Source organism: Echinops telfairi, unplaced genomic scaffold, assembly GCF_000313985.2.
Source record: "Echinops telfairi isolate 266 unplaced genomic scaffold, ASM31398v2 ScPeMD7_5927;HRSCAF=6808, whole genome shotgun sequence".
Lineage (NCBI taxonomy): Eukaryota > Metazoa > Chordata > Mammalia > Afrosoricida > Tenrecidae > Echinops > Echinops telfairi.
Window position 1 is genome coordinate 143,997 of NW_022109827.1, and position 20,306 is coordinate 164,302.

Genomic DNA, 20,306 nt, shown 5'->3' on the forward strand with positions numbered 1-20,306 from the left:
CTGTAAGAACCAGTAATCCAAGCTAGTAAACGTCAGTTCTGTTTTAAAATTAATGTGATATATGTTAAAAGCTGGCCTGAAAGGGATACCGTATCATTATTTCAAGTCATTCCTTATATTTATGAGTAGATCCAGTTTCTTAATATGTCTAAAAAGAAAAGTGCCATACATTTCATATTTAGGCAATAGCTAATTTTTACATATCAAGTAATAGGAAGGGCTTTACCTTGGAGCCCATGTGAAGAGCCTTTAACACAACTGGAAGATTTCTTGGGTCTGTTCACTAGCCTGGCATTAAACAGGAAGCCACCAATAGCAATATTTACTTTAAGGACACATATCCAAATCAAACAAGCTCAGAAGGGTACGATTCCTTGCAAAATAAATGGAAAATAAATGGCCTAATAGCTGTCTTCCCAGTAATAGTGTATTTTTACAAAGCACGTCTAAGTAATTACGATTTATTTTATATAGGAGGCCTTCAAAAAATGCGTCGTCAATGAATGCATGAATTGATGAATAAATCTTTAAGGAACACTGAGGAGCTTTCTAGAGCCTGTGAATAGTTGACTTATTCTTCCACAAAGGACATACCCCCTCTCGCAACATTGCTGGATTGCCTCTTGAAACAGAGAGATTTTTAGCTGTAAATTCATTACATTTGTTAGAAATAGGAGAGTGAGAAAGAGAAGTAAATATGAATGGAGTTATATTAAATACTGGAAAAAGACTTGAGCCAGCAAGGTGGAAGAGATTTCAAAGAGGCACTAAGAGATACTGCTTTGTTATCTAAATCCAACGTTCCATGAAGGCTGAGCACCATCACTGTTCATGCTGTATTCGTTTTGAGAATTGGTTGTCCTAACAAATACTGATTAGGTTTTCTTTAAAGCTAGGGCACTGTCTCCATCTTAAAAGATCCTGATGCATCTTTGAAAATCTGGATTTTTATGAAAAAAGGGGAAAAGAATAATATGTCAATATAGCACTTTGCATAGAGGGAGCCAGTGTATATAAATTTGTTATTTTGACATAAAGATTATAGATATTTCACATGAGTTAATAAATGTTTAACACAATAAACTATCGGCTCAAGACTGCGTTGGAGAACAACAATATAAAATCAACTCAGGCCAATGCAGTGTTTACGTAGAAACAAATTCTGACCAACAGACCAGATATTCTATTATGTATTAATCTTTTAAGCAATAATTGCTTAGTCTACTAAATCAAAAGAATAGTTGTCCATGCCACTAAATACAAAACACAAAGGGAAAATATCTCTGGGACTCCAAAAGCCAGTCTTGTAGCTCAAGTAAGAGCTGGGCCAGTTTTTACCCCTTTCCTCGCATAAATGTGTCATAAAAGCTTGGCAGGAAGAAAAACAAGCAAACTTGAAAAATAACCTTTCTTTAGCTGCAGTCATAAAAGTAATTGCTTTTTCTTTAACCAGCCGTAACTTGAGTACAGGCATAAATAATCATTTAACAAATAAAAAGTGTTTAACAAATGTTAAATTGGGCTCCTATTTTATATTCAAGAGCATATTTATACAAGGCATAAGGCGACCCTTGGAGTTAGAGGATGAGTAAAATGACAGTTTAGAAGTTGTTCACTATTCACTCCTGCGAGGTGATGCACTTGAAAATAATAATAAACTCATTATTTTAGGTTAGTTGCTTAAGAGAGTCTCAGTTTAGAACACCATATTGATAGTTTAGTGATCTTTCACAATCATGTACATTGTCATCATCTATCAAGGGTCAAATGTTGTCTTTGACGTGAAAATCAGCATTACAATTTGGAACAAGGATGAAGGCCTTTGGTACTAGTGAGCCTCTTTGCTGTGGTAGGGCCATCAAGTTCATTCCCAACCACAGCTCTACCCTGTGAGTTGGAAACACTCCTGGGGGAGGAGTTTGGTTTGGCTTTGATTGTACAACAGAGGAAAACCGCCCTGTGGAGTTTCTTAGACAGTGGTCTTTACAGAAGCAGATAACCAGATGCTGGATTCAAGCTACAAACCTTTGCTTTGCAATGGAGAACTTAACCATTGCATCACCAGGGCTCCTTCCAAAACCCATTCACTGCCATGCAGTGTATTCTGATGAATAGTGACCATGTAGGACAGGATAGAACTGCCCCGTGGCTTTCTGACACTGTCCCTTTTTATGGGAGTAGAAAACCTCAACATTCTCCCTGGAGTAGCTAGTGGTTTCAAACTGCTGACTTGGGGTTAGCAACCCAACCAATCACCCACGACACCACCAAGGCTCCTTAGTGGTGATTGCTAACTGTACCTAGAGAGCAACCCATACCCTTCTCTTAATTTGCAGCATTTTAAAAATCTGTTTTCTTAAGTTTTATTTCATTTCAACTCTCTCATACAGTGCTAAAATATGTAAAGATTTTAGAAACCCATACACAAATGATATTCCCATCCTCGTGCTTTCTTTTCTTTTGCCAGATAAATTATTATGTGGGCTTCTTGCTATCAAAGAAACTTTGGATTTCACATTATATACAATGAACACTATAGGGAACTGGAATTTGATGACTTCTGATGAGTAGACATGTGGAGGCTTTATTCCACTTTGAAATTAATAGTCTTCATGGAAATGGAAAACACAGGGAGGAGGTGGAATAAGTGATGTTACCCTGTGGGCATTGCAATCAATGACATGAGACAAAATGTATATGCGTTGTTGAATGGAAAACTGATTTGCCATGCAAACTTTCACTCAATTCACCATAAAAAGTTTAAAATGTAAACACATAAAATGAATGTAGCCTTCAGAGGCCATTTGGCTTGCCAGGCCTTTAAAAGTATAGATGTCTGGGTTGAGTGACAGGCCTGTCATTTTCATACCATAAGTTTGATTGAATTGCCACTATAACTGTATTTACAGAAGAACTTCTGATTAAAGGATTTTGGTGTTCCCTGAACTTTCAGCTGCAAATGCAAGAAAATGCTGTTCAAACAGCCTTAAAAAATCTGGTACATAGCGGCTTGATTCACTGGAAGAAGAGGAGCAGGACAGATCTTAGAGGCAACTTAATCCTGAGATTCTAGTTGCATTTTTCCCTCATGGTACAAGTGTCATCATCAGGATTGTTGCAAGGCAGATGCACAAGAGCCTTGATCATGTGTGGGGGAGGGGTGGAGGAGTGAACTGATCCCTCTCGTGAGAGTATGCCTTGCTCAGATGCTCCTTGGAAGCATCTCCTACATTATTGCTATTTTTGTTAGGTGCTGCTATGACTCATAGAGACCCTCTATGTAACAGAATGAAACACCCCCTCATTCTGAGCCAATCTTACAGTTGTTCTTAGGTTTGAGCCCATTGATGCAGCCGCTGTGTTAATCCACCTTGTCGAAGGTCTTCCTCTTTGCTGCTGCCCCTCTATCGTACCAAGAATGATGACTTCCTCCAGGAACTGGTCTCTCCTGACAACATGTGCAAAGTATGTTAGAAAAGTCTCATCACCCTTGCCTCTAAGGATCATTATGGCTATACTTTTTCCAAGATAGATTTGTTGGTTCTCTTAGCAGGCCATGGTACTTTCATATTCTTCCCCAGCCCCGCAATTCAAATGCATTGGTTCTTCTTCAGTCTTTCTTATTCAAAGTTCAACTTTCACATGCATATGAGACACTGGAAAATACCATGGCTTGGGTCAGCTGCACCTTGGTCCTTAAGGTAAACATCCTTGCTTTTCAACCCCTGAAAGAGGTCTTTTCCAGTAGATTTACCCAATACAATGTGTCACTTGAGCTCTGACTGCTGCTTCCATGAGCCCTGATCAAGGATCCAGGCAAGACAAAATCCTTGACAACTTCAAACTTTTCTCCATTTATCATGATGTTGCCTACTGGTCCGGTTGTGAGGATTTTTATTTTCTTTACATTGAGTTGCAATCAATCCTGAAGGCTACAATCCTTGGTCTTCATCAGCAAATGTTTCGAGTCCTATTCATTTTCAGCAAGCAACAGGAGTTGTGCCCATGGCCTCTCCTGCACCAAGAATTAGCTATAGAGATAGCAGTGATCTTAGATACACCAGGGCCACTCCTGCTGTTAGCAGTGAGTCCAAGTTCTCCTGAGGCCCACAGGAGGTGTGAGGGAGGGGAAAATACCTGAATGAAGTCTGGTGAGAATGGGAAAGGAATAAATGAATGCTAGGAGGCAGCAGAAATCGCTATTTCATATAACCATGGATAACATTAACTCATTGCCATAGCAACTCTATCTGTGATGGAGTAGAATTGTTCCACGGGATTTTCTTGGCAATAATCTTTTTTTTTTTTTTGGCAATAATATTTATGGAAGCAGATCGCCAAGCCTTTCTTGCGCAGCACCACACCACTGGGTGAGTTTGAACTCCCAGCCATTAGGTAATTGGTTGAGTACAAATAGTTTTGTACTACCCAGGGGCCTATATAAAATGTAACTCTCCAAAAATCAAAAGTAAAGAAAAAAATGAGAGGGTAATACACTTCCATATTTAAGGAATTTTTATTTTGTAGCTTTCAGATTATTCCATCTGGAAATATTTTGTAATCTTTTCTCTTAAATTCATGATATCCTTTCAACACTTGTTCTAAAGGAATTTTACAACAGGTTGGGGAAAGTTTAACTTCAATTTTTAAACCAGCTGTACCTTTTAAAATGTCACCAAACATCCTTTGCCCTGTTTGTTACTGTGAACTCAGATTAGGTTTTTGCTACTCTTTTTTTAATTCAATCAAACTTTAACACACGTTTCCACTTGTAATACATGAAACTAAGTGCTTTTTACACATCTATCACACATTCGTGGCACATGTGTGGCTCAGGGACTTGCTGGAGAGAGGGGAGTTGAAGGAAACATGATGGACTGAGTGTTAATAGGATTGATTTGGAATGAATGGTTAATTGGAATAAAATAAGGGATAGCCAAGCTTTCTATTACCAAAATCTATTTATATTTCACCTTGATTCTATTGCTAGAGCAGGTGCATTGAAGAATCCTGCTAATATTCATGTTTCACGTGTTGCTCAATTTAAATGTAATCTTAGTCAAGGCTCACAAAGCCTTGGTTAGAAATCAATCTCACAGAATCAACTAGAAAAGACTCATAAACCAGATAAACTGATTTGTGAAAAGGTGTAAGTGAGATGAATTGTGTAAAATCCTCGCATAATGTTTCAGAGAGTGTAGGCCCTCAAAGAAGCGTAAGCAGTGTCTATTGATAAAAGGTTAAGACAATATCTATTAATAAAGTCCCTCAGTTCAAAAGACTAACATTCTATGAAGCTGCATAGAAGTGCAAATCATATAGAATTGGAGCTTATTTTTCTTTATTTCGTCTCATTAAAAGGACGAGAAGAGGATGTAACACCTGGTTTGGTTTAGCTTCAGATTCCCCAAAATGCCTAAAATGAAAGCTATCATTTCAGAAAAGTTTTGTAAAGGCACACTATCATGTGTAGACAGTATGTCCTGTTTTACAAACCCAGAGAAGGAAAGCAATTACAAATAGCTCTCCCTGATTTAGTGAAAACTCCAGAGATTAACGTAACAAAACACCAAGCTGGTTACCATTGAGTTGATTTTAAATCATAGTGCCCTATAGGACAGAGCAGGACTGTTCCAAAGAGTCTCTTAGGCCGTGACCTTTATAGTATAACACCTATGGACACAGCATTCAAGAAAGCAAAATGATGTGCCACATAGGGCAAATCTGCCACACAGACCTCTGTGACGTGTCCAAAAGCAAAGATGTCCCTTTGAAAGGTACACCTGACCCAAGCCATGGTGTTTTTATTATCCTCACATGCATGCAAAGGCTAGAAACCCCCAGAAAAATTGAAGGATTTGGATTATAGTGTTGGCCAAGGATACTGAAAACATGGACTGTCATAAGAACAATCTCCTTTGGAATACGTAAGGAGAGAATGTTCCTTAGAAGTGAGGATGGTAAGATTTAATCTCACATGTTTTGGATATGTCATCGGGAGAAAGAAGTCCTTATCTATTAAAGTTGAGGGTCTATGCAAAAGAGGAAGACCCTTGGCAAGATGGATTGTCACCATGGCTGCAATCATGGACCCAAACATAACAACTGTGAGGACGGCTCAGCACCAGTCAAGGTTTTGCCTGGGATCACTGCTTTACGTGGTGTCACTGTTAGTGCAACCGACCCAACGGCACCTAACAGCAGCAATTTTTATAGAAGATGGTTGGGCTTTTCTCCCATGAGGCTGCTCATGGCTTCAAACTAACAGTCTTCCAATTTACAGTCAAGCACTTCAGCACTGTGCCACCAGGGCTCCAGAGATTACTCAGTCCCCAATGACTTAACCCTCTCTCAAAGGCCGAATGCAGAAACAACTCAAGCCTGCCCAGCTCACTATCCTGAGTGCCCCTAGGTACCAGTAGCATCACTGATAAGAGCTGGTCCCAACAGCTCCTTGGCTCTTTGTGAACCCTTGCTGAGCCGGCCCTTGCACTGGCTTCCAGGAGGCCACACATTTGGATTTCTGGAGTAGAGTTCCCTGTGATCAAAACGACTTTTCCCACTACTATTTCCTAAGAGTACCATATCACATCTGGGGGGCAGAGTTTTGAGGGATTTCCAGCCCAAATCATAAGCTGTGCCAGGTCAGACTTCTTCCCATCAATAACATTTAGGACCTTATGTCAAAACTGGATGCACTAAGAGGTCCCCATTTTCTGATGCAAACCTTGTTTCCAAGGGTCTCATTGACCTCTCTCTGGTACTCTGTCTTGGTAAGAGACACTCTAGCCAGCCCTGGCAAATCTCCCCTAACTTCACATTTCTGGCCATGCATCCTGGTCCCAATCCAGAGAGTCATGAAGAATAACAATGGTGGGAAATTCTCCCGGTGAGCAGACCGGAAAGCAATGCAACCGGTTATTAATTTTGCCAGAAGGGAAAGATGACACAAATTCAGATCTATACTAACTCATAAGCTGTGACTAATGGTGTTATTGGATCGCCAGGGACTTGGAAAGAACACAGTGGGGAAATGGGTGTGAAGGAGCTTTCTGAATGGCCCAAGACAAAACAAAACATAAAACAATATTGTGTTCCCTTGTAGTACTCACAAAATACTACAACAAATGTCAGAAATGTACAATTTTCAAATTCATGTGGAATACCACCATGATTTGGACAGAAGTCAGCCTCTTTTCCCAGTGGTCCATACTGTTGCCAAGTGGTTTCATGAACAAAGTAGCCTCAGTGAGAATGGTTGATGTTATTCTTCTAAACAGCATGAATTTTAATTCATAAGGCTGATTGGATATAGCCACCGCTGAGTGTCCACCTCTTTCTCCATCATCTCTGATAACGATGAGAGGTAAAACGGAAAAAGCCAAACCAAACTCCTGTCATCAAGTCAATCCTGATTCACAGCAAGCCTTGGTGGCCTAGTTGGTCTGCTAACCACAAGCTGGCAGTTCAAGACCACCAGCTGCTCTAAGGGAGAAAGATGAGATGTGCTTTCTACTCCTGGAAGGATTTATAATCTCGGAAACCCACAGAGGCAGTTCTATTCTGTGAACGGTATAGACACCAGTATTCACGGAGCTCCATCAAACATCAGACCAGGGTGGCTCATTCCTCCTACTTTCTTAATGTTGCCAGAGGCATCTTAGCAATATAACACAGTGCTATTGTTTACCTGGGATATATGGATCGAAATCGCTGTCCTTCACTATCCAAGAGTCCTTAGGGGTAGTTATGTAATGCCTGCCTGCATCAATTTCTTCATCTGTAAACAATGTGAATAATAACACAAGTGCATAGGCACTGAGCTGCTAATCGAAAGAAATTTGGTTCAAACCCATCAGCTGCTCCGTGGGAGACAGAAAAGGCAGTCTGCTTCCATAAACACTACGGCCTGAGAAGCTTGTGGGGGTAGTTCTACCAACGACCCAATTGTGGCAATTACAGTACTGCTGCAAGTTGGGATCAACAATGGGACAGAAGGAGGTTTTATTGGGAGCAATAGATGAGTTCTTGTTCGCAAAGCTCTTAAAATAGTACTTGGAATGTAGAAAGTGTGACTAAGTATTTACTAAGTAAAATAATGCATGCAGCATGCCAAAAAATGACCATTTTCCTCACAAGCAAAGGTGAAGGTTGAATGATGTTATTATTTCCTTAATTTTCCCTGTTCTTTCAGAACCGCATTCCCTATCACTCCAGTCTTCTCTTGATTACTAGCTGTTTTTGTTTTTGCTTTGTCTTATCAGTCTCTAAAATGTCCAGGCTGGGCTATTGAGTCCCAGGGTCCTGATGACAATTTGAAGGTAGCTGGACCCCAGCCCCTAAATTTGAATCACCTTATCCTTTTTTACCAAATAACCCTTAGAGGACCAAAGGTACCTGATATAAGTATCCTTGACCAGCACCCAGGATTGCCAGCAAAGTTTCTTCTGTGACATCCTGAAGCATAATTTTGGACCTCCTTACAGAAACTAGCTTTCTATCCTGTTCTCTATTCAGTCTGATGTATCAGCTAAGATCCAGTAGTAAACAAGTGGCACTCAGACTGGGACATTTAGAAGAGTTCAATGAAGAAAGAGTTTTAAAGACAGACAAGACTTAGAAAGCCATGAACAAAGGATGGTGCAGCTAGTGATGGCAGGAAGTCACTGCCTCCCATAGGCCGGAAGGACAGAGAAGCTGAAGGGAAAGAGCCTTTGTAGAAGGATTCAATTAACCAAGGGTGGCACAACTGGGAGGTTGTTAGGTGCTTGGTTATTTAAAGTTGTATAACAAATCATTCCCAAACTTACTGGTGCAAAACAGTAACTTCTAGTTCAAGAGTTCTGCCCGAATGCAGCATGGATAGATCATGCCTGCTCCAACATGCCTGGCACTTCAGATGAGACAACTTAAACATATGGAGATGACTGCAAAGCTTAATGGGGTGGTATAGGTAGGTTATTAATTCTGATGCTGGCTGGAATATTTGATTCTTCTCCATGATACATCTGCTGGAATTGGATTTTCCTCTAAGGTAGCTAGTTCACTCTTATATCAAGCTGGGAAGGCTGAAGAGATGAAAAGGGTCGGGATTGCTCACTCTCCATATGGCCAAGGGGCCTCCCTATGGTTCTCCCAACCAAGATGGTCACAAAGCAGCCGCACTTTCTACATGGTAGCTCCAAGGCTCAAGAAAGAGACCCTAAGAGACCTTCTTAGGTGAAAGCGCTAAGACATCTTGTGACGGCCTAACCTCAGAAGTCCTCAAACTTCATTTCCACTGCATTCAGTGGGTCAAGCAAGTCACTTGTTCTGATTGCGGTGAAAGGAGAGGGAATCTACACTCTAGCTCTCATTGAGAAAAGTATCAAAGAAAATGTCACCATCTTCAGTCTACCACAGAAGGGTAATAAAAATATTGAGCTCATTCACCTCCTGCCTACCACCCCCTTGTGCTCCCTATGAACCAAGGTAACCAATAGGCAGAGGGCAAAGGAGGCTGCTGATGTGGTCCTGACAGGTCAGATACCTCGAAACCGAGTTGGATCTGGAGGGGCAAACAGAAGACATCCAGTCTACCCAATGGCGCTCACCTAATCTGCATATGCTCGTGCTAAGACTTTCGAACCTTCTTTCAGAGTTATATAGTGGTGTCTTCTTGAGTACACAGACAAGTCCATCGGAAGAGAATCAGCAAAGCTCTCCGTTAGCCACATCAGCTTTATGCCATATGAGACCTTTCTGTCATACAACTGTAGGGTGGCTAACAATTCCATTCTCAGAATACCCTCCACTTCTCAGAGCTCAGTTTCCCAGCTGCAGGAAAGGCCTTCTCTCCCAGCATGTCAGTCTGCCTCTGTTAGTGTGCTGATGCTTGGGATAGCACTTTTGAACCAAGTGGCCCAGTAATGTCAGAACCTGTGGTCCCTTTCCGTAGTGAGGCCCAGTGTTTTTATTTATGTTTGTTAGCAGAAGGGAATGATCAAATCTAAAGTAAAGCCTTAAAATTCTGCGTCCTTTCTTTTCTGGTTATTTTAGGGATTAAATAGCTAATATGTTCTTCAGCAAAACCTAGTAATATAACAATATTTTATTTCTGCAAGAATCTTTTTACTAACCATGAATACCTGTTCAGTGATTTTAAGATATCCTGCCAGCTCATTTTAAGCTAAGTCTTATCCAGATTTTGGATCCTGGAGTATCTCATTTATTCTCCACTATCCACATATTCCTAGTATCACATGACATCATGCATATTCATATGACAATAAGCCTTCTTACTTCCTTTTCCTGATAAGAGTAGGATTAAGAGTGGGTGGTAGGAAGATTCTCGCAGGCCATTGCTGTTTCAGGATAGCTAGCAAAATTCTTAACAGTGAACTGCTAACTTTGAGTCAGATAAAGATATTTCACTTAAGCCAAATGAAATGTATACCTAACTCAAATTTCTGAAATCTGAATCTCAAACATTCGTAAAGTATCTACCTTACTTTTGCTGTTGTTGAAGTAGCTCAGTCGTCAGTTCAATCTCAAGGTGGCTCTAGGTACAAGAGAACAAAACACTGTATGTGCCTCCTCCAATTGCTGCTATGTTTGAGCCCATCGTGGCAGCCACTGTGTCATCCATCTCCTGAGAGTCTTCTCTTGATAATTGACCCTCTACTTTACCAAGCGCGATGTCCTTCCCCAGAGACTGACCCTCCTGACAACATGTACATGAGACAAAGAAGTCTCACTATATCCTCCCTTCCAGGGAGTACGTGGGCTCTATTTTTTTTTTAAGATAGGTGTGTTTGTTCTAGCAGTCCATGGTACTTTTAATGCTCTTTGCCAACACCATCATTCAAATGCATCCATTCTTCTTTTGTCTTCCTTATTCATTCTCCAGCTTTTGCATGCATATGAAGTAATTGAAAATATTACCCCTTGGGTCAAAGTGATAGCTTTGCTTTTTAACACTTCAAAGAGGTGTTTGGTAGTAGATGTATCCAATGCAGTGTGTCTTGATTAGTTGACTGCTGTTTCCAAGGGCACTGGTTGTGGATTCAGTATTTTCTGCATTTATAAATGTTACTGCTTATTGGTTAAATGTTACATTTTTGTTATCTTTATGTTGAAATGTAATCCATGCAGAAGGCTGTAATCTTTGATCTTTATCAGGAAGTGCTTCAAATTCTTTGCTTTCAGCAAGGAACTTTGTGTTATATGAGTAACACAGGTTATTAATGAGTCAGGTACCACATTCTTCTTTATGCAGTTCAGCTTCTTTGCTTATTTGTTCAGCATTCAGGTTGAACAAGTATGCCGAAAGGGTAAAACCTTGACACACCCTGAGGAGCCCTGGTGTTGCAGTGGTTACTCCTTGGACTCATAACCTCGTGTACAGCAGTTCAAATCCATCAGCTGCTCTGTGGGAGAAAGAAGAGGTTTTCTACTTCCGTAAAGAGGTACAGTCTTGGACAATCGCAGTTCTACCTTGTGCTTTAAGGTTGCTCTGGGTCAGAATTGGCTCTATGGCAGTGAATTGAGTGTTCTGCCCAAAGGGCTGTCTTTCGGCCTGTGCAAAACTTCCGCATGAGCACAAATACAATGTACTGCCTTTGAGCCAATTTTGACTCATAGCAACCCTATAGGCAGCGTAGAACTGCCATGGTGGGTTTGTGAGGCTGTAAATCTTTACAGAGTAGAAAGCCTCACCTTTCTTCTGAGTATGCCGGTGTCTTCGAACTGCTGACATTTTGATTAACAGCCCAACATGTAACCCACGATGCCACCAGGACTCCAATGGAGTGTTCTGGAATTCCCATTCTTCTCAATGGGATTCATGGTTTTTTGTAATCTTCACTGGGGTGAGAATGTTCTTTCTACCACGGGCCATTTAGATCTCTATAACATCATTCAGCGGTCATGCAAATTTATCAGCTTAAAAATTAACCTGTTATGTTTGTCCACCATTTAAGTGACTCATTCTTAAATGTGACGGCTGGTATTGCTTCTCTTTGGGGACGCATGTGATGTTAGCTGGTATTGATGATTTCATAGGCCTTATTCAGCTCCACAGTCAGATGTTCCCTTCCTCTGCTCTACACAGTTGAAACTTTTATATGGCCAACGAAACACAAGTAAACATTTTTCTGGTATTCTCTTCTTTCAGTTAAGTTCTATCAAATGTCAGCAATGATATTCCTAATGCCGTATCTCTTCTAAACCAAGTTTGAATACTTTGTTGCTCCCTGTCAATGTACTTCTGAAACCCTTCTTAATTATCTTCAACAAAATTTCACTTACTAGCGATATTATAGATACTGCTCAATTTTTATATGGATTGTAAATTATTCTACTGGATCATCTTTTTTTGGAATGATCATGTATGAGGGGGCTTCAAAAATTGTGGAATAATGCCATCATCTCTCTTACCTCTTTGAATTGGCCAAATTACACTGCTATTAGATTCCAGGAAAAGCCTAAAGAGGAAAAGTAGGAAGACACTGTTAATTTCTGGTCAGTGTATGATATGAAAAAATAATAATAATTTATAAATTTAGCGAGGGTTCATGAGGGAGGGAAGGTGGGGGAAGGAGGAAGAAAACAAGGAGCTGATACCAAGGGCTCAATTAGAAAGAAAATGTTTTGAAAATGATTTTTTAAAAAGAAAGTGTTGATTGTTTTTCTCGTTTTGCTGCTAAATATGTATAATTATGTGGATTCAATGCTAGAGACCCAGCCAGAGACTAGATATAGGCCCCATGGGTAATGGCTCCTAAATTTCAGTGGCTTCTATGTAAATGACCTTTGTTGTTAGTTTAATTAATTTTGCCTGAAGGGAATCATTGTGCTTGCCTGTCTTTATGATTGAAGCCACCCTGAGGCCATTTGGTAGATACCCCTATGCTAAATCACAGGAAATAAAGACATAAATCTTGGTTTCTCCCAGATGGTTCTAGGCTGCTTACACCAATAAATCTTGATCCATTCCAAGGACTTCCTTGACTTACCATGGATCTCTAATCTTTTGTTCCCACCACCAATCCCTACTTCAAAGGAGGGAAGACTTACCGCCCTGCGTTTACGTAAATGAAATAACAAAACTCACCGCCATCAAGTCTATTCCAACTCCTAGTAACCGTATCGGGCAGAGCAGACTCTCTGAGTTTCTGTGACTGTGGCTCTTTATTGGAGCAAAAAGTCTTATCACCTTTCCCCTTCAGAGCAGCTGGTAATTTCAAACTATTGACACCTTGCTGATATCAGCTCAACTTGTAACATTAGGACTTTTAGTCAATACCAATGGGCTCTGCTTAGGTGCTTCCTTGTTGTTGTTGTTGTTGTTAGGTGCCATCAAGTCAATTTTTACTTATAACAACCATATGTACAACAAAAAGAAACGCTGCCCAGTCTTGTACCATCCTCACAATGTTTCCTATGCTGTAACCCATTGTGGTTGCCTCTGTTGTCAGTTCATCTTTTTTGTTGTCCTTCTACTTAACCAAACATGATGTCCTTCTCCAGGGATTGGCCTCTCTTGATAGCATGTCCAAAATATGTGAGTGTAAGTTCTGCCATTCACACTTTTAAGGAGCATTCTGGCTGTACTCCTTCCAACACAAATTTGTATGTCTTTGAGCAGTCCCTGGTGTTTTCAATATTCTTTCCCAGCATCATAATTCAGATGCATTGATTCTTCTTGGAGCTTCCTTATTCAATGTCCAACTTTCACATGCATATACGATGATTGAAATTACCATGGCATGGATCAGGCACATCTTAGTCCTCAAAGTACTATCCGTGCTTTTCAACACGTGAATGAGGTCTTGTGCAGCAGATCTGCCCAATGTCACGTGTTATTTGATCTCTTGATTGCTCCTTCCATGAGCATTGTTAGTAGATGCAAGCAAGATGAAATCCTTGACAACTTCAATTTTATGTCCGTTGATCATAATGTCCAGTTGTAAGGTTTGTTTGTTTGTTTTATGTTGAGTTGTATTCCATACTGAAGGCTGCAAACCTTGATCGTCATCAGTGTGATAGTTGGGCTCATTGTGCCAACTAGGCCATTGTGAACATGTTTGGTCGGGTCGCAGCTTGATTGGAGGACGACTGAAATAAATAGACAGCTGGAATCCCTTGTTCCCTGATGATGGAACCAAGGTGCTTCTGTTTTAGCTAGTTCTCAACCTGGGTGGTATACAATCTGTGGGCCAACCCATGGATCTTGTTGCTAAAGCTTGAGGCTCCTTAGAGACCTGCTTCTCCATGCTGCTGGGGTATATATTGCTTGAGCTTCAGGCTGGTGGATCCTGTCACAGTACTTGAGTTAGAGATCCCATCAGGGCCAGCTTGGTAAGCTCCTGAGCTACTGACTAGTCCTGACCCACCCTGCTGTCTGCTGCATGTGGGCAGACTCTGCCTGCTTTGCCCGAGGGAAGACTCTGCTTCCTGCTTCCTTGACCTTGGATCCAGAAGTCCAGGTAAATTGAAGAACTTCCAGTATATTAACTCTTCCACAAAAGTGAGTTGAACTGAGATTTCTGTACTGCTGTGTGGACAAATTAGCTGTTATATTCCTTCTTGCTGTATAAAGCTATCCATACATATATTTATACATATAATATCATAAGTGTTCTGGTTTTGTTTCTCTCGAGAAACCTGAGAAACCTGCCTAACACAATCAGCAGGTGCTTCAAGTCCTCCTTGGTTTCAGCAAATTTGCTGTTTTAAGAAATGTGGTACTGAAGCTTCTGAGGTTAACCAGGGTCAGATCACGAACTGCTCTGTAGGTTCTACAGAGAAGATTATACTGTAGTTCAAGAGCAATGGGAACCACTAAGGTTTAGGAGGGATGTGACATCATCGTTCTTGAATTTTAGAAAGATCACTCTGCCTGCAACATGAAAAATGCTTGGAAGAGTGTTATGGATTAAATTGTGTTTCCCCGTATTTGTATCTTAGCCCTTGTAACCATAAACGTAATGCGATATAATCATTTTTCATAAGACGACCTAATGTTACATAAACGAGGCATACTCTTGTAGAGTGTCATAAACCTAATCACTCTGAGTATAAAAGATTAGACACAGTGAAAAACACATAGTGGGACAATTGTGTCAATTCATCTTGTGGACGGCCTTTCTGCTTTTCACTGTCCTTTCACTTTGCCAAACATGATGGCCTTCTCCAGGGACTGGTTCCTCCTGATAATAAGTCTAAAGTACATGAGATGCAATCTCACCATTCTTGCTTCTAAGGAGCATTCATGTTGCACTTCTTCTAAGATGGATCTGATTGTCTTTTTAGCAGTCCACGGAACTTTAAATATTCTTTGCCAACACCATATTTTTTATTCTTTTTTGAAATTTTAATAAATCATTTTATTGGGGACTCTTACAGCTCTTATAACAATCCATAAATCAACTATATCAAGCACATTTATATATATGTTGCCATCATCATTTCCAAAACATATTCTTGCTACATAAGTCCTTGGTATCCGTTCTTCCTCCCTCCTACTCTCATGCACCCTTGATAATTTATGTTATTTTTATTTTCATATTTTACACCGCTGGCTATCTCCTTTTACCCACGTTTCTGTTGGGGCAGGGTTGTACGTTGATCATTATGATTGGTTCCCCATTCTCCCTCTTTTTCTCCCACCTTCCCCCCACCCACATGGTGTTGCTACTCTCATTATTGGTCTTGAGGGGTTTATCTGCCCTCGATTCTGTGTGCCAAGAGCTCTTATCTCTACCAGTATACATGCTCTGGTCTAGCCAGATTTGTAAGATAGAACTGGGATCACGGTGGGGGGAGGGGTGAAGCATTCAAGAACTAGAGGAATGTTGTGTGTTTCATTGGTGCTATACTGCACCCCGGGTGGCTAGTCCCTTCCTTGTAATCCTTCTGTGAGGAGATGCCCAATTGCCTACAGATGAGTTTTGGGTCTCCATTCCAACACCCCGCATTCACATCTATATGATTGTTTTGGGTCTTTTGATGCCTGATACCTGATCCCATAGACCACTCGTGATTATACGGGTTGGTGTGCTTCTTCCATGTGAGCTTTGTTGCTTCCCTGCTAGATGGCCACTTGTTTAACTTCAAAGCTTTAAGACACCAGAAGCTATATCTTGTAATAGCTGGGCACCATCAGCTTTCTTCGCCACATTAGTTCATGTACCTATTTTGTCTTCAGCGATCCTGCTGGAAAGGAAAGGTGAGCATTACAGAATGCCAAGTATTAAAACAAAGTGCTCTTCCATTGAGTAAGGACTTGAGTAGAGGCCCAGTGTCCATCTATTACCTTAAAACTTAATAGTCACCTATAAATATATGTACATAGACCTATATCCCAACCGTTATATATTAATATATTTACATATGTACATTCCTATGTTTATACCTCTATAAATGTCTTTTGCCTCCTAGTTCTTTCCTCTATTTCCTTTTACTTTCCTCTTGTCCCACTATCATGTTTGACCTTCATTGGGTTCTCTGTACTTCCTCTCAACTGCATTGCACTTGATCGAACCCCACCAGGCATTCTATGCCCTCCCAGACATTGATTTTCGATCTCTTGTTGTTCCCTTGTCCCTGGGTTTGTTGGCTCCCCCCCTCCTTTTCCAACACCTCCTCCTCTCCCCTGTCTCTCCTGGAACTGTTGGTCCCATTGCTTTCTCCTTAGGATTGTAAATAATCCTGCTTATCTTATATAGATAGACATGAAATAAAAAAAAACAAAAACAAAGATAGCCTATGAATAGCTCCAGGTCTGTCTGCTGACCCTAATGAATGTTTTCTGATTAGGTCTGATGCAGGACTGAGACCTGCCCTGTGAGTCCGAAGTATATTTTCAGAATTCCTCAGAGACTTCGTTGCTTTGCTTGCTGTTCTGTTGTGCTCTCTTCATGTTACGCCCTGGCCAACATGCATCCAGTTTTCTTCCATCTTCCATCGCATGCATATGAGATGATTGAAAATACGATGGATTGGGTCAGACAAATCCTAATCATGTCTGGTTTGGGCTGTGATTAGCGCTGAATACTTATTGTTGTTAGGTGCCACCAAGTCAGTTCCATCTCATTTCCAACTCATAGGACCCTATGTACACCGGAACGAAACACTGTCCACTTCTGTGCCATCCTCACACTCTGACAATGTTTCTATGCTGTCCATTAGGTTCTCAGCAGCGAATGCCTCAGCAGTAGACAGCCCATTCCTTCGTCGTAGTCTGTTCTTAGTCTGGAAACTCCACTGAACCCTGCTAGCTTTGGGTCACCCTGCTGGTATTTGAAGTAGCAGTGACATAACTTCCATCATCACAACAAGCCACCAAAGGACCACAGACAGACAGGTGGTGGAACTACTCATTAGATCATTTAACATTCATAACCAGGTGCGATTGTCACTTTTATTATTGATAAGGAAACTGGAACACTGAGCAGTTCAATAAATTGCCCATCGTCACACAGCCAGCAAATAAAAGGGTAGTGAAAATTTCTAACCTAAATAACAAGAAGTAGCCCTATTGAGTTATAACTATTTCTTATTTTTATACATGTATATGTGTATGTTTCTTAAGGCTGTTGTTGTTTTGTGCTGCTAAGTCAATTCCAACTCATAGTGACACCCATGTGACAGGGCCCCATAGGGTTTCCTAGGTTAGAATACTTATGGGAGTATATCACCAGGGTTTTTTTTCCCAGAAGATCCATTGGTGGATTCCTTAATATCAAGTACTTCTTGATATTAAGCTCTTTCTTATACATATATGAGTGTCTCTTGGTTTCTTTCTGTAATCAACCCAGCCTAACACAGATGGTGTGACTTTTCTTTCTTAAAATGTGCAAAGAAACAAATTCACTTTCAGGATAAATAAGTATTATTGCCACTACTGAACAAATGCAAAAAAGGTCAATGCAAATGCTGAAAGCATCCCTCTGAAGAATTTACCAAAATGTTCAGCAACGGACAGGAGCAGGGCTGTGCCCCTTCAGGTGCTCAGTTCTGCATTTGTTTCAGGTGCTTAGTGAAGAATGGCCTGCAAGCTAACTGTGTCCATGGCCATTTGTCAAGTCTTCCTTCAAGGCTGGTGCTTCTTTGGAGGCTGGTGCTGGAATGAACATCCTGGCACCAGAGGTGCACCCAGGGGGTGGCAGCAACCTCAGTACAGCCCTTAGATAGTAACAGACATGGATGAGATACCTCAAACCAGAGGCACGCGAGAGTCATCCAGCCATCCTGTTCTCACCAAATCTGTGCCATGAAGGAGGGGAGACGGGAAACAGCAGAGATCAAGAGAAGTCATCAGGAAAGATAGTGTGAAAGATATAGTATAGTTTGTGAATCTCCAGGGCTGTGGATGCTTTCTGTTTATTCACCAATGAAAGATAAACCTAATATTTCAAGCACTGAATGCTATGAAATTCTCACAAAGACATCCAAAAACTAGTATTACATTTTTCTCAGTGGGATAAAGGAAAACATGGGAGAAATTTCTGAAGAATTTAAAAAGAAAAACAAGAACAACAACAACAAAAAACAAGAAATTTAGTAAGGAGATAGAAACCTTAAGTAAAAACAACTAGAAATTGCTAAGCTTAATAATAAAAAAACAGAAATAAAAAACACCTTAGAAGAATACAGAAGTATACTTGAAATATACAGAAGAACACAGAAAGTATACATGGAAGGAACCAGTAAACTAGAAGACAATGACTGAGAATACTGAGTTTTAAGACCAAGTGGGAAAGATGAACTGTGCAGAAGGGCTCTGTGAAACAACATGAGGAGAGACAATGTAGGCATAATAGGAATCAGAAAGTAAAGCGAGAAAAGAAAGTCTAGAAGATATTTTTGAAGAAATAATCATAGAAATTTTCCCAAATCTAGAAGATAAGATTATCATCCAACATGCTCGATAAGATTATCATCCAACATGCTCAATGAGATCTATATGGTTAAACCCTAAGAGAAACATCCCAAGACATGTGATAGTCATACTTACCAGCTACAAAGATAAAGAAAGACTTTTCAGAGTTGCAGCAAATAAGGGAAATGTCACTTACAAAGGAATATTAATAAGATTAAGATTAAGTTCTCACCAGTAACTATGCAGGCAAGAAGGCAATGGGGTGAAATATACAAAACCTTGAAAGAAATTAACTATCACAGAAATAATTTACCCAGCAAAATTATCATTCAAAAGTGAGGGTGAAATTAGGATTTTCCCAGATAAACAGAAATTAAGGGAATTTGCAACCACCAGACTAGCCCTGCAACAAATATTAAAGGCAGTTCTCCAGAAAGAAAACATGATCCCAGCCCAACAATCCAAAATGTTAACACTGAACAACCACCTGAATACATATAATAAATTTACAATGAGATGGGATATCTGGGCTGCACAATTGTAATGGGCAATAACATAAAAATAAAATGGAAACGATTGGTATAGAGAAGAGGACTTTCAGGTGTCAAAGGGAATCTAAGTGATTTTATAATAAAGAAATATCATTAATAATAATAATAATACAACAAAGGGAAATATATTTCTAAAAAGCACTCAGTTTTGAAGGTAGAGAACAAAGAAGCCAACAATCTCACCAGGTGAGGGGGTGGGGGGAATGTTTAGCAAAATGTTTGAAGAATAAATGTTCTTCCGAATTTATGATTAATTTCCGTGAATAAAATAGATTAAATATTCTAGTCAAGAAACAGTGCTAGACTGGACGACAAATTTGACACACCTATATGACAAGGGGCACCCCTTAAGCAGAGGTGCATAAATAGATTAGAGTGTGGGTGGAGATACTTGACATAACAAGTAAGCAGTAACCCAAAGTGAACAGCAGTGGCAATGTTAATATCTGACAATCAGTTTTAAGTGAAAATTTATTATGAGACAGAGAAGGATATTAAATGCACCACCTTTTGACAATGGATGGAACCATTTGAAAAGGAAATCAAGAAACAAGAGACCTGCATAGTATTAACCATTTGGATTTAACACACATAGAGTACACCGCTCAACAGTAGCACGGCACACAGGCTACTCCATTGGTGTAGACTGTTTTAAGACACAGTAAATTTCGGTAAGTTTTAAAAATTGGAAACCTGAAAGCATCTAATCTGACCATAATAGAATGAAGCTAAAGTGAATAACAAAAATACGGAAAGCTAAATAAATTTCTGAAAATTAAAAACTATTAAAATTGCAATATAGCACCGATGAAACACACAACTTTCCTCTAGCTCTTTGGTACTTCTTTCACCCCACTATCACGACCTCAATTCTACCTTAAAAATCAGAT